The sequence below is a fragment of the Euprymna scolopes genome, chromosome 6 (genome assembly GCF_053919585.1).
Source record: "Euprymna scolopes isolate OS-2025 chromosome 6, ASM5391958v1, whole genome shotgun sequence".
In the NCBI taxonomy this organism is placed as follows: domain Eukaryota; kingdom Metazoa; phylum Mollusca; class Cephalopoda; order Sepiida; family Sepiolidae; genus Euprymna; species Euprymna scolopes.
In genome coordinates, this window is record NC_136487.1 from 45,422,969 (window position 1) to 45,438,855 (window position 15,887).

The following is a 15,887-nucleotide window of genomic DNA, read 5'->3' on the forward strand; positions in this document are numbered from 1 at the left end:
TGTCCTCTGCTTATTTAAAACAACTCATCAATTGAAATATTTCCAAACAATTATCACTGAACTATTGTCTAATATGCTAAACAAAGAACATTAACTCTTATAAACAATTTTCATTGAATTATAATTTATTTTATTGAGCAGAGAAGTTTTGAATATGATTTTCCTGACTTCTCAAACTCACGGCTCTTAATTAATCGATCCAGACTTCTTCTAATATCTCAACTAATGAACGCCTTTGTTTTTACAAGAACTCTAAAAATGTTCATAAACCTTCTGTTTTCATATTGCTGTGAACCTTCCATTTTGAACATATATAAAATATCTCTTTTGTGAAAGTATTCCTTCTTAACTCATTATTTTGTTTTGTTTACTGTATGACAATGTCTCTTGTTTTTCTCATATTTGATTATAAAACCTGTAAATCTTTTTGACTGAAAATATTTATCTGAATCCGGCTCATCCCCAAAATATATCCCTCCCTACAAAACACCCTAAAGTAAAATGACCAAAACCGGCGTGAACACATTCCTAAAAATTAATGACCGTCTCCCTAAAACTGATGATCGAAATCCCATATGTATTGCGCCGGGACATAGAAATTTCCAGGTTTGTATTTGGAGGTGCATTTAAAAACCACTGGAAGAGATGCACCTTTAGGTTATCCTTAATACATGTATCTAGAAAGAAAACTCTGATGTAAAAACTGAGGTCTATTGTTTGATCTGTTCTGTGGCAAGAAACCTGAAGACAAACGGTACAAACCGAAAGCAATATTGAGAAAAAAGCATAAATCATTTTTAAAAAGAAATGGAAATACAAATGGACAAGGGTTACCAAGTAAGAAGACTGGACATAGTAATAATTAGTGGAGGGGGAAAATACCAAATAATAGATTTTTTGGTTCCATCACATGAATTAGAAGTGGAAATAATGAAGTGGAAGAAGATAGACTCCATGGAACTTTCCAAAGAGATCAATGGAATAGTTAACGTAAATAAAATTACCGTAGTAATAATAAGTTTATGGGACATTAGGAAGTTCTGAGAAAAAAAATGGAAAGAAAACTAGGAAAAATTGGAATCAAACCACGGCCGATGAAAACAGTCAAATATTAAGAAAAGTTCTTGGGTACGGAAACCAACCTACATAGGCAATATACACTGACAAACCATAGGTAACTAGAAATAAAATAGTACTTTGTAAACGCAAAAAGAATTATATCTAAAACACATTTAAACGAACACGAGGGAACTGAAACTGCTGAGTTAGATTATGAGAGACTGTTATACCCTTCACACGCATACAAAATATCGTTTGGTATCATAAAAACTGATTCTTGAATATCTTCAAGGATAGGAAAGTCGAGGAAGGAGGGATATCACCATCCAGACGTCGACTGGAAACATGTAGAGTAGACTGAAATCTTTTGGAGGCTATTCTCACTCAAATTTTAGAGAAAGTCACTGATCGTTAACAGCACGATATCTCCCAACTTCTTTTTTTCTTCTTATTACCCCTATATATAAAAATGAACTCATTTTTCCCTTCTGATTTTGACCTTAATAGGATTAAAAATCAAGACATTTCATGCAAATGTAATACGCACACACTGCAGCACAATATCTGAGGTGTGTTATGGGCCTGTTACCTATCCACTTTCTCGATAATCGTAGATTCCTTTATTCTATCTGCTGAGAGTTCACTGCCAAAATCGGTTAAGATCAATGGAAGTGGTAAAATCTTTTCTCTCTAATAAATTCCTCCTTCCCCCGCCACCACTTAACACCGTTGCGGGATCGTCCACAAGAGACAGTTATGAAGGAACACCGATTTTGGTTTTCTTTACTTCGTAGTTACTTAAAAAAAACTGGAATGGAATTTTAATTCTACTGGGTGAAACGCACAATGGAGTTAACCGAATCGAGGGGTTATTTATGCCATTTTTTCGCTTTATTTCGTTTTGTAGTTGATTAAAAAACTGGAATGGAAGTTTAATTCTACTGGGTGAAACGCACCATGGATTTAACCGAATCGAAGGGTTATTTATGCCATTTTTTCGCTTTTTGCTGTGTTATTTTATTTTTGTTTTTCCGAACACGTCCATTCATTTTTTCCCCTGATTTATGCTTTTTGTTTTTACGATTTCTTTTTTACAGAAGTTTTACGTTTGTTCGCTGGGTTTTTTTTTTTTTTTTTTTTTTTTTTTGAACGTTTTTTTCGTTTTGCCGATTTTTTAATCGTTTTTATTTTTAATTTTATATTTAAACAGGGTTATTACTTCGCTTATTCTTTACTTTACACACCCCCTTACACACACACCTCCAGACAACCGGGAAACGCCGGGTACCCCCGCTAGTCATGTATAAAATTAATTCGATTGAATTATTGAAGATCCATACAGCAAGTGAGTTACAATATTAATGGAAAGTATCAGGTGTATACTAGGAAATCTGTCGAGACTTACTGTCACTCACTCACAGTGAGTAAGAAATCATCATCATCATCATCATCATCATCATTAATGATTTGACGATGCTTACGCGGTTAATAACACGGAACAACAACCTGGGTGTACCAGGTTTGAATCCCGTTCGTTCCATAGAAAGATTTCCACTTAAGATGTTGGCAATCTTCACGTGGTCCCTCCCGTTAATACTTCATATTTTTCTAAAATATTTTTATCTGGAAAAGTATAGGGAAAATGAGTACCAACAATAATCATCTGATTCTAAACGCATGAAAGGTACTCAACAACAACAACAACAACAACAACAACAACAACAACAACAACAACAACCATCATCATCATCATCATCATCTGTAAGCGCATATGTGCATAGGGCATTTCTTATACTTTAATAGCAAGTTGGAAAGAATCCAAGATGTCCACAAGTGAATCCGGCGGATAATATGAGAGGGGGGTAAGAAACTCAGAATCCGATTAATCAACGGAAAGTAATTCGGGTTTTTTTTCTTCATCTTTTTTGTCTCTTTTTTATCTTGTAAGTTTGATCTTCTTAGCTATTTTGATCAACGAGTGCAAACATGAATTCATTTGTTACACCAGAAAAAAAAATCATAATTGGAATCGTAAGTCAGGAAAAGATTAAACGATGCATCAATTCAATCGATCGGACTTTCGGTCATCGTAGAATTTGGAATTATTAAAGTGTCAGACAAAATATATAATTATATATTTTATAGTTTTATTGTGTATGGAGGAAGCGAAAGTTATGACAAGCAGATACAGAGTTTTAGTCATATAGATTTTTTCACTCTGTGTGTGTGTGTCTCTCTCTCTCTCTCTCTCTCTCTCTCTCTCTCTCTCTCTCTCTCTCTCTCTCTCTCTCTCTCTCTCTCTATCTATCTATCTATCTATCTATCTATCTTCATCTGTATTTCTCCTCCTATACGGCATAATCGTGTTGACACACCGGTTCTCGTCAGATCACCGAAGTTAAGTAACGTTGAGCCTGGTTAGTACCAAATGGGTGACCATTTTAGAATTCTAGGTGTTGTATGTGTTATAACATTTATAAAACAAAAACGATTTTAACAATATGTTATCATTTCTGAATGGTGACAGAATTAAATTGAGGGTTGCAACAAAAAATATGTTGGGTCTTTTTCGTCAAGTAGTCTGCATCTGATTCTCCCTCCTCTGGCGCTTTTTATTAATGAGGAAGGCGGCTCCGGGATACCACATGACTTTAAAAGATGCATGGTTTTTCTTTACTTCATTTTTCCTTCTAAAACTCGTTGCGAAAAAATATTTTTCGACGATAACATTTGCGAAATAAAAAGGTCAATGTTTTGATGATGAAATATTAAAAAATGAAAATTAACAATATTTTTTTTTCTTTCCAAGGGTGGGGCTAAACATCGAAAAAATAATAATAACAATAATTTTTTTGTTAATAAAAAAATAGAAAAAAGTACATACGTCGCTAATTAGTGAAAAATAACCATTTTATTCGTTTTCTTTTTCTGATTTTTCCAAAAATATATTTTTTTATTTTTCTGGTTGACATTTACTTTAAAAGAATTTTAGAAAATGCTGCTCAGCAATATTAAAATCTTATCACGATGTAATAGAATGATTGCAAGTAAAAATAAAAGGTTACAATATAAACTTAAAATTCCTGTCCCTCAAACATTGAAATAACTTGTACTATGATTTATTAGAGACCATGTTTGGCGACGATAGTGGCTTTGAGTATTGCCATGAACAAAACTAACAATTTAAATTGTGTACAAAAGTTATTTTCAACGAAGGAAGAAAATGAGGGATACATATAGACGTATATGCATGATTAAATAGTAATGGACGAAACGTTGAATAGAAGGGTCACCAAGTAGCAAGTGCTACCTAAAACATAAAAACAATGTTGAAAATGAAAAATTGAGAAAAACAAAATTTTATAACAAAACATTTTTATATTTTGCATTTTTATAAGTATATAGAAGTTATTTTCAATCAGTAAATGTTCATAGTGCAAACACTGTGTTGCATAGATAAGGTCAGCACACCCGAAACAAACAAAAATGAGAACAAAAGAGGTTGGTCATTTAACTCTGACGCAAAGACCGTCCTGGTCATTGAACTCTGACGCAAGAATCAAACGTCAGCACGATCTAGACAAATTGAGCAAAGCAATAAATAATAAAGACAAAATATGAATCGGAAAATCACTTTCAGGAAGGTTACTGCGAACTAAAAAAAGAACAACAAGTTAGTTTGAACGAAAGGATAGTCGTTGGGACAAGTGGTGTTGTCCGCATTCCGGCTATCGTCACCAAAACTATAATATCTCTCTCGTTCGCTCACTTCACGCCACGCCGTCTATCAAATAAAGCGGCTGTTTCATAAACAAAACGTTGTCATTTTCCTTATTCAGTACACATGATGTAACACGCGTTTGGTAAAGAAAATAGAATTAGTATTCACAAGTCTATATGTTCAAGTGCAGAATATTATGCGCATATAAGTAATATATGTATATAAGTAATATATGTATATAAGTAATATATGTATATGAGTAATATATGTATATAAGTAATCTATATGATATAATGGACTGATCCAACACCCCTCAGATGAATGGACTGTTACGTCTATAAAAAGACAAGCAAACTCTCCTCACGTGGGAGACAGAATTTAGTACGGAGCTGTCAATGGACGCTTAGAAATGTGTGTACCTTTTTACCTAAATAAACCCTTTCTGTACAACTCCAGTAATGACTTGTTATTCATATAATCTACGATATAACAACTGGCGACGAAGAATTCGAACGAAACTCACTAAAAAACAAAGCGAAGGAAAAAGCACACAAGAAGATTAACGAGCAGAAAACAAAAGAAATCCAAAGAAGGAAGAAGAAAAAAACTTCGACAGAGCCAACATTTAAAAAGTAAGTGTTTCAGTCGGTTACGGTCCTAAAAAAAAAGAGAGAAATTGACATTTTGAAGCGAACATATTTTTGAAAAGAACATTTAAAAAAAAAAAAAGTGTCCATTTCAAGTTTTATTCGGCTGGAAGTGTTTTTTCTCTTCGGAAGGAAATTGTGCTTTTAATTCATTGAATTTATAGGACATTTGAGTGAATCTTTTGTTTAATTGTGTGGCTTTGTAAAAAAAAAAAAAAAAAAATTTTAACATGGAGCAATTAGCGGAATTCACTAGAACTATGCAATCGGCATTGTTTGCACAATAAAAGCAAATGGAATTACTTCAGCAACAACAATTGAAGCAAAGCGAAATACTACAGAGTATTTTAACGCAGCAGAAAGACTGTCGTTTCACTCCTGAAGGAATAGCAAATTCTTTATCCGAATTTGTATACGAGCCGACAAATGGGTTAACTTTTCCGGCATATTTTCGGAGATACGAAAATATTTTTGCTAAGAGATGTCAGTCTTGGACAGACGAAGAGAAGATTATCCTTCTTCTTCAAAAACTTGGATCTCAGGAAAATACACAGTATACGAATTTTATCCTGCCAAAGAAACCTGAAGAGATTTCTTTTAGTGAAACAATAAAAATATTGTCAAACATTTTCAGTGAACGAGATAGTCTATTCTATACACGTTATAAATGTTTAAATATCACGAAGCAGGAGGACGAAGAGTTTATTACTTATGCAGGGAAAGTGAATGCTCATTGTGAATCCTTTAAATTAAAAGACCTCAAAGAGGATATGTTTAAAAGTCTAATCTTTGTGCAAGGTTTAACAGCCTCTAAAGATAAGGATATTCGTTCAAGGATATTATCCATTATGAACCAAGACACAGAAATAACGTTACAAAAAGTTACGGAAGAGTGTCAGAAACTGTTAAATTTAAAGCAGGACAATACAAGAATCGAAGGAAAAAATTTTGAAGAAAAAAATATGGAAAAAAAAAATGGAAACGGTGATGAAATGTGCACACGAAAAATCCTGTAAGACATGTGGGGGAAAAACCACTTCACTAAAGATTGTTACTTTAAATACAAAATATGTAACAAATGTAATAAAAAAGGCCATAAATCAACGGTATGCAGGAAAAGAAAATACCGAAAAGCAGAAATAAAGACCATTGGTTCTAAAAATGAGTCTAGGTGTGATAAAAGAAAATATATTGAAATTAAAATTAATGGCTGCAATGTGAACTGTCTTCTAGATACGGGAAGCGACATAAGTATAATTGACGAAGTAACTTGGAAGAAAATTGGGTTTCCAAAGTTACAAAATACAAAAATAAATTGCCAGAAGTGTCTCTGGAAATAAACTAAAATTTAAGGGTGAATTTTTTACCAATGTGTCTCTAAAGGAGAATGCTGTGAAAACCAAGTTATATGTCGTACCGGGGGAAAATTCTAATTTGTTCTGTATAGACTTAATGATTCTTTTTAATTTATGGGGAAACCCCATAAGCTCATTTTGCAATAAAGTAAGTCTGGCGGGTTTAGAAAATTCTAAACTACCAGGAAAGTTTATTGACGAATTAAAAAAAGACTTTAAAGAGGTATTCTCTGAAGGTTTGGGTTGCTGCACGAAAACGGAGGTGAAATTTGAACTAAAGGACGAAGTTAAACCAGTTTTCAAACCCAAAAGAAAGGTTCCATATTCAGCATTAGAAACTATAGAGAAAGAATTAAAGAGACTTCAAGATATTGGAGTAATAGAAAAAGTGGACTACTCTGAATGGGCTTCACCCACGGTTTACGTTAAGAAGAAAAATAATAAAATCAGGGTATGCGCGGACTTTTCGACAGGTCTAAATGATTGTCTCAAGGAGCATAACTACCCGCTTCCTACCCCAGAGGAAATTTTTTCGAAGTTAAGCGGAGGAAAAATTTTTACAAAAATTGATTTGTCTGAAGCGTATTGGCAAGTAAAAGTCCAGGAAGATTGTGCTAAGTACCTGACATTAAATACCCATAAGGGACTATTTTCACTAAAACGTTTGCCTTTTGGTTTAAAAGTAGCCCCAAATTTGTTCCAGCAAATTATGGATACAATGCTAGCAGGTTTGGATTTTGCTATGGCTTATCTAGATGACATCCTTATAAGAAGTAAAAATGTGGAAGAGCATAAGATCCACATTGGCAAAGTATTCGAGAGAATATCAAACTATGGATTGAAAGTGGCTCTCGAAAAATGTAATTTTGGGATGGACAAAATTGAATATTTGGGACAAGTGATTGATCGAAATGGTAGAAAACCTAATCCTAATAGGACTGAAGCAATCAAAAACATGCCTAGACCAGAAAATATAGTGCAGCTACAGTCATTTTTGGGACTAGCAAATTATCATAATTCTTATATCCCAAATATGCATGAACTAAGAGCACCTTTAAACGAATTATTGAAAAAGAATAAAAATGGCTCTGGACAAAAGAATGTGATGAAGCATTCCTAAAGATTAAAAAATGTCTGTTATCGGATTTAGCACTAGCTCACTACGATCCGAAAAAAGAATTAATTGTAGTAGCAGATGCGAGCGAATACGGTTTAGGTGCTGTGCTACTACACAGACTCAAAGATGGATCGACTAAACCAATTATTCATGCCTCAAGGGTTTTGCTACCCGCAGAAAAAAAATTATAGTCAGATAGAAAAAGAAGGTCTGGCAATTGTATACGCCATGAGGAAATTTCATAGGTTCATCCATGGAAGATGTTTTATCTTGGAAACGGACCACAAACCTTTGTTATCGATTTTTGGTTCCAAAAATGGAGTTCCTACTCATACGGCTAATAGGTTACAAAGATGGAGCATGATTCTGTTAAACTACAATTTTAAAATGAAACACCTAGCATCCAGCAAAATTGCACACGCAGATGGTTTGTCCAGGTTGATCCCAAATAAAACTGAATTAATTGAAGAAACTGTTATAGCTGCACTAAAAGAAGAAAATGAACTAACATATATATTAATAAATACTGTTAGGGAACTTCCGGTAACACTTGAGGAAATAAAGAAAGCAGCAAGAACAGATGAATACATTAACAAGATAAAAAAACAAGTGGGACAAAAAGAAAAGAAGAGGAAAGGATTAACAGTTTTTCCATTTTCAAAGTGCGATGAAACTCTAATGTACGCAGATAGAGTGGTAATGCGACGGGACACCGGACGATGCCGGGTGTTCCGTTCAGCTAGGTGAAGATAAGAATGCTTATGGCCGGGGGGCGTGCTGATACTGTGTCAAAGATTAAGACAGGCGTTTATGAGATTTTCGGGAGACATGGTATCTGTTTTAATGGCGGAAAAAAAAGAGATAACTCTGAAAATGGGAATTTCGACAAAGAGATTATTTTTCTAGTTGGATCTGGCGAGAATGAGTTTTAACTAACGTAATTGATTCGGACAGTCTCGAGAATTTGGGTTCCAAATGTCTACTCGGAGTCGGGGACCCGGGGTGTTTTAACTCGGAGACCACCAAGCTAGTTTGACAGATATGTTCACAAAACAATAGAGAAAGGGAAAAGAATAAGAAAATAGGGGGGATAGAGAAAGAAATTCACAAGAGAAGAAAGAGGGGGGGGGAATAGAAGATAATGGAGAAAAGGAAGGAAGATGCTTTTGATATAAACAATGATTGCCTACTCGAAAAGAGATATAGAAGGGTTTTGGCAGTCTTTGGCTAGCGAGCGAAGCGTACACATCGGCTCTCGCCCCGCCTGGGGTGAGAGGGGCAGAAATCTCAATAAGAACTAACTTGAAAAGATCTTGTTCTTAGCTAGAGAATTAACCTGATATCTCAAGTATACAACCTGCATCACGAAGCGCGGATAACGAAAACACGACTTTAAACAAATGTAGAATGATTGCAAATAATTATTTTATTTGGTTTAAACGAAAATGACCTCAGAGTTTTTTCTTTGTTTTTCGATTGCCGGCATAAGTGAAGATGCAGTTTATTTCAGGTATGCCCTGACGCCAGACGACGAAGACACATACACGAAACCTGAGTGACGGCCGAAGAGGACAATGTTGTCACACGGATTTGGGGTCATGCACGTTTAACGTGCCTTGAGTAGCGGAGGTATGTTTTCCAGTGACCAGTGCGAGTCTGGTCACGCTGGAGGGGTCCACCACTAGACGACGCATGCCCGGGACACGAAAGTGTCACATTCACGTGCCAGTGACATATATCTATTATAATCTGGTGCCGATGACTATCACGATCTGTTGCCGTGACTCTTGTGTCACAACGTGATGCGCGTGACACGTCCCGTTACAGTAATACCTCAAGTATTACAGAAGAGAATTTTAAAAGAATTCCACATGGGACATCCTGGAATCTCCAGAATGAAAGCACTAATGAGAGCATATACGTACTGGCCTGGAATGGATCAGGACATAGAAAAAATGATAAAATTATGTAAGGGTTGCCAACTAGCAGCAAAAGCGCCGCCCACTAAGACGCAACCTTGGCCTAAAACAGATATACCATGGATGCGGATCCATATAGATTACGCAGGACCTCTAAAAGGATATTATTACCTGGTAATAGTAGATAGCATGTCGAAATGGCCAGAATTTTTTAAATTCAAACATCCTACAGCGGCAAACACAATAAAAGCGTTGGACGAGGTATTTGGGCGTTTTGGCGTACCAAAAACAATTGTTAGTGATAATGGCACCATGTTCAAAGGTCAAGAATTTAAGATCTACTGTGAGTCACTGGCCATAGAGCATATCACAACACCAACTTTTAGCCCTCGATCTAACGGACAAGCTGAAAGATTTGTCGATACTTTTAAACGAGCGTTAAAAAAGAACGATAACATCGACACTGAAGAAAAAAGTCTTCAGAAATTTTTAGCAGTGTACAGGATAACGCCTAATCCGAATACAAATGCAAATTTATCCCCAGCGGAAATAATGTTTGCCAGAAAAGTGCGCTCTGTGTTTGACCGGTTAATTCCGAGTAAAAAAGTAAAAAAAAGTGTAAAAGATAATGTACGATACAAGATATATAAGGACGGGGATAAAGTTTTTTTCAACAATTATCGGGCAGGGAAGAGTTTTTGGGAAGAAGGCATAATCTCAAAAAGAATTGGAAGAATGGTCTACATTATAAAAGGTCAGACATTTTCCCACAAAAAACATATAAACCAACTCAGACCCCGATATATTAAAATAGTTAAAAACAATGAAGTACCGATGGAAGTACTGTATGACATTTTTCACATAGAGCCTCCAAAAAAGGAAGCACCAGTAACGGAAAATACAAGTCACTCTCCAAAATCCAAAAATTCGCAAACGCAAATTTTAAGGAGAAGTGAAAGAAAAAGAAAAAGAACTGAATTTTTTGGACAAAGTCAAAAAAGAAAAAAATGGTGAAGCGAAATTCTAGGGAAGAATTTAGCTTGGGAGGAAGGTGATATAATGGACTGATCCAACACCCCTCAAATGAATGGACTGTTACGTCTATAAAAATACAAGCAAACTCTCCTCACGTGGGAGACAGAATTTAGTACTAAGCTGTCAATGGACGCTTAGAAATGTGTGTACCTTTTTACCTAAATAAACCCTTTCTGTACAACCCCAGTAATGACTTGTTATTCATATAATCTACGATATAACACTATATAACACTAAAACTCTGTCGTTCTTGGTTGTTTGCTTGTTTGCTTGCGCAATATCCTCCTCCTCCTCCTCCTCCTCCTACTACTACTACTACTACTACCATGCCTCTTCTTCTTGCTACTACTATTAATTCTCCTCTTTACAACTACTACTACGCCTCCTCTTACTACTACTACTACTACGCCTCCTCTTCCTTATCCTACTATTACTACTACTGGTTGGCATGTATACTCTAAACAGAATGACTAATAGAAATCTATCTATATTTTATTTTTCATTTTAATATACTTTCATACAAATGTTTCTGTTATGTCACAAAAAGCTATTTTCTTTACATCACAAGTGTAATTCCATAGCTAATATAACATACTGACCCCTTAGGGGATGTTTTGCAACTATTCTATATTACAACTATACTGTCGCAATTTTCTCACAAATAAATAACTTTGATCTGTTGACAACGTATTGTTTTTTACTGTGTACGTTTTCAGCGGCCTACTTTTTTTTGCGTTTAAAATTATCCAAATAAACAATTGTTAATACTTTCTGCATTTTTTTTTTTACATCGTTCATTTCCGTATTACGTTTAAGTTATTTTAACGCAACTCAATGGCTGTAAGTTTGTTTTTTTTTTCAAAAATAAACAATTATAAACAGAATGACTCATAGAAATCTATCTATATTTTTTTTTAATTTCAATATACTTTCATGGAAATGTTTCTGATATATCACAAAAAAACAATTTTCTTTACGTCACAAGTGTCATGCTCATACATTAATTCCATAGCTAATATAACATACTGACCCTTTAGGAGATGTTTTGCAACTATTCTATATTACAACTATACTGTCGCAATTTTCTCACAAATAAATCAACTTTGACCTGTTAACAACGTATTTTTTTTTACTGTGTACGTTTTCAGCGGCCTAATTTTTTTTTTTTTTTGCGTTTTAAATTATCCAATGGTACAAAAAAAAAAAAAATTCTTCGTTTCTTTTTCTCTCTTAGTTTCCCCTCTCTGTCCTGCTCTAAGTAAATCTGTCGACCTAGTCCACAAATTCCAAAATTTCATCATGACAAGTTTCAAGAAAAAATACACGATTAAACCCGGTTCTCCAACTTCCAACGTAGACCCCTACTACCATGTCTCCTTCTCCAACATCAGGGGTCTACGTTCTAACCTTCCAGAGGTTGAAACCCAATTACAGGAGACTAAACCAGACCTTTTATTTTTAAGTGAAACTGGCATTGGACAGGCTATTTCCCTTGATGAGTTTGCAATTACAGGATACTCTAACTTAACTTCTAAATCTGACCCCCAAGATCGCCATGGGCATGGAATATGTGCCTATATTAAAGATAGCTTTCCATGTGGGAGGGACATCTCCAGGGAAGATCCTAACTTACCTTATATGTGCTTCCGGGTTGCTTTAGCTCACACTACTGCATTTATATTTACTCTCTATCGCCCCCACAACAGCGGAGTTACTATCTTTCAAAGCATATCTGAGAAAATTGACCAAGTCCTTTCTACTTATCCTGCAGCTAACATTCACGTATGTGGAGACTTCAATGTTCACAACGTCGAATGGTTGACCCACTCAAACAAGACCGATGATGAGGGGAGGTTCTGTCATGATTTCTCCATTGCCTATGACCTCACTCAGATTGTTCAGGAACCTACCCGTGTGCCCGATAATGACGGCCAGTATGCGAGCCTACTAGACCTTTTTCTCACAACTTGCCCTGAACTATGTTCAGTTTCTGTTCTGTCGCCTCTTGGATCTTCCGACCACTCTGTTGTATCAATTAAGATAAAAATGAAATGTAATAAGTCCCCAGACGTACCTCTTCATCGTACAGTATATCGATACACTAAGGCTGACTGGGATAGCTTCCGTACATTTATATCTGATCTACCTCTGCATTCCATGTTTAAAAAGGATGTGTCCTCTATAGTATTAGACCTAACTGAATGGTTAATTGTAGGTATTGACCATTTCATACCCTCTAAAAAGTTTCAGCAAAAACCTAACAGCCAGCCATGGTTCTCTCCAGAATGTGCTGCTGCCATTGCGCACAGAAATCACTTTTTCCACTGCTTCAAACGTAATAGATGTATGGAAACTAAAGCCGTTTTCAGGACTGCCAGCAACCATTGTAAGAAAGTAATAAGGAACGCAAGAAAGTTGTATGCTCAATCTGTTAAGTCCAAAGTAGCTGAGCAGCGGCTTGGTTCCCACCAGTTTTGGCAAATAGCAAACAGAATCCTGAACAGAAGCGTGTGCTCCATCCCAACTATTATCAATGGATCTGAGGTAATCTCGTCAGCATCAGACAAAGCCAAACTCTTTGTCAAGAACTTTGCAGCTAATTCTACCCTTTGCGACCAAGACCGCCAACCCCCAATATTTCCTCTTGTATCAGAAAACACGCTATGTGATATACGTATATCTGTACGTGATGTTGCCAAACTAATCAAAAACCTTGATTCCAGTAAAGCAACTGGCCCTGATGGTATTCCAATCATAGTACTCAAAAAACTTCAACCTGAACTAGCGCCCATACTTACAAAACTGTTTAAACGTTGTCTTAAGGAGAATAGTTTCCCATCTCCCTGGAAAATCTCATCAGTATGCCCTGTATTTAAGAATTCAGGTGATCGCTCATCCCCCTCTCAGTACAGGCCAATAAGTCTCCTGTGCGTCATGAGTAAGTTGCTAGAATCTGTATTAAATACAGAAGTAATCAAACATCTCAACAAAAATAACCTTCTTAGTGACACTCAATATGGTTTCCGTTCTGCTAGATCTACAGCAGATGTCCTTACAGTTATATCGCATAGGATTAGCAAATCTCTCGACGGTGGCAATCTTTCTAGGGCAATTGCTCTTGACATATCTAAAGCCTTTGATAGGGTATGGCATAAAGGTTTACTTCATAAGATCGCTAGCTATGGTATAGCTGGAAAAGTCTTCTCAATTATTAAATCATTTCTTTCTGATAGATTCATAAGAGTAGTAGTTGAGGGGCAAAAATCAGAAGCTCACAATATTAATGCCGGTGTCCCTCAGGGATCCATCCTGGGCCCAACTCTTTTCCTGATCTACATTAATGATCTTCCAAATCATATCCTTACATCATTTGTAGACATTTATGCTGACGACACTACCATTTATGGTACCACATCTAAGACAGTAAACGAGCAAGTTCTCTCCAATTCTCTCTCCTCTGATCTTGAGCACGTAGTACAATGGGGAAAGGAGTGGCTGGTTACTTTTAATGCATCTAAAACCAAGCTTCTCTCTTTACATCATCAACATTCTAATCCACATTTGTCATCAATTGAAATGAATGGCTCTCGTCTTCAGGAGGCCTCAAGTTTTGACAAGCTTCTGGGCTTGACCATTACTCCTGATCTTAAATGGAACACGTATATCAAATCTGTTGCCAAGGCCGCTGGAAAAATGGTGGGATCTTTCTATCGATCCAGTAGATATCTCACTGCTGATGCTATTCTCTATCTATATAAGAGCCAGGTACGTCCAAGGATGGAATACTGTTGCCACATCTGGGCAGGAGCTGCTAGAAAGAACTTGTCCTGCCTTGATAGAGTTCAAAATAGACTTCGTAGCCTCGTAGGAGATGTCCTTTTCTCCTCCTTGCAACCTCTATCTCACAGAAGAGATGTTGCGAGTTTGTCTCTGATGTATCGTTATTTTCATGGAAAGTGTTCAACTGAGCTTCAATCTATGGTCCCCCCTCGCCAAACTTTCACAAGAAACACTCGTCTAGCTGTAAACACTATCAATAATTTCCCCCACTCTTTATCTGTGCCTAAACCTAAACGTAGATTCCATGAACAAAGCTTCTTTCTTAGAACTGCACGCCTGTGGAATTGTCTTCCGTTTTCCTGCTTTCCGGCTGACTACAATATGGTTTTGTTCAAGTCTAAAGTAAATAAGTTCTTGATGAGCCGTTCCATATAAGTTATTAAATTTACCAAATTTTCATTACTAATGATTACTATATTGACCAACTTCTACTGTACACTCTTTAACCCTTATCCTTGAGTGGCCTCTGGGCCTTGATAATGTGGTGATGCCTTTGTAAAAAAAAAAAAAAAAAAAAAAAAAAAAAAAAAAAGTAATATATGTATATAAGTAATATATGTATATAAGTATTTGGCATTGTGTATTTTGTACGTTGATTTGCATTGTTCTTCTTACTGTATGCGAATTAGTAGAAATTATTTTCTGTTCGCTTTACTTGCTGAAGTGTAAAATATGCATGCGGAAGATGAAGAAAGCTGATATGTGAGTTATTGCCATTTTCTTATATGAATTGCCTCCCCCAGACAAACGCACAGTGGTGGTGGTGGTGGTGGTGGTGGTGGTGGTGGTGGTGGTGGTGGTTGTTGTTGTTGTTGTTGTTGTTGTTGAGAGACGTTCATGTATCCTTCGGTACGACCGATTTGTGAAGTCTAGAAAAAAACTGACTTTGTTGATTAGGTCTTATAGGCGTTTCTACGTTCGCAGTAGCTTATTACTTTCACATAGACGTGTTACTTTTTGTAACTTTTGGGAGCTTGAAACGATTTTTATTGGTTTGAAATATTTTCTGTCCATATGTTCATGTGAAAATTTAATTGCTTTGGAAAATTGGGAAGAAAGCAAATTCCAACGAAGCAGAGAAGGAAAGAGTGTAGCATCTACTTTTTAGCGTCTGTGGGAATTTTCGACACAAACACTTTCTCTCTGCTCTCTACAAAAACCAACCGCCTGCTTTAAATCTTCTCTTTTATTAAA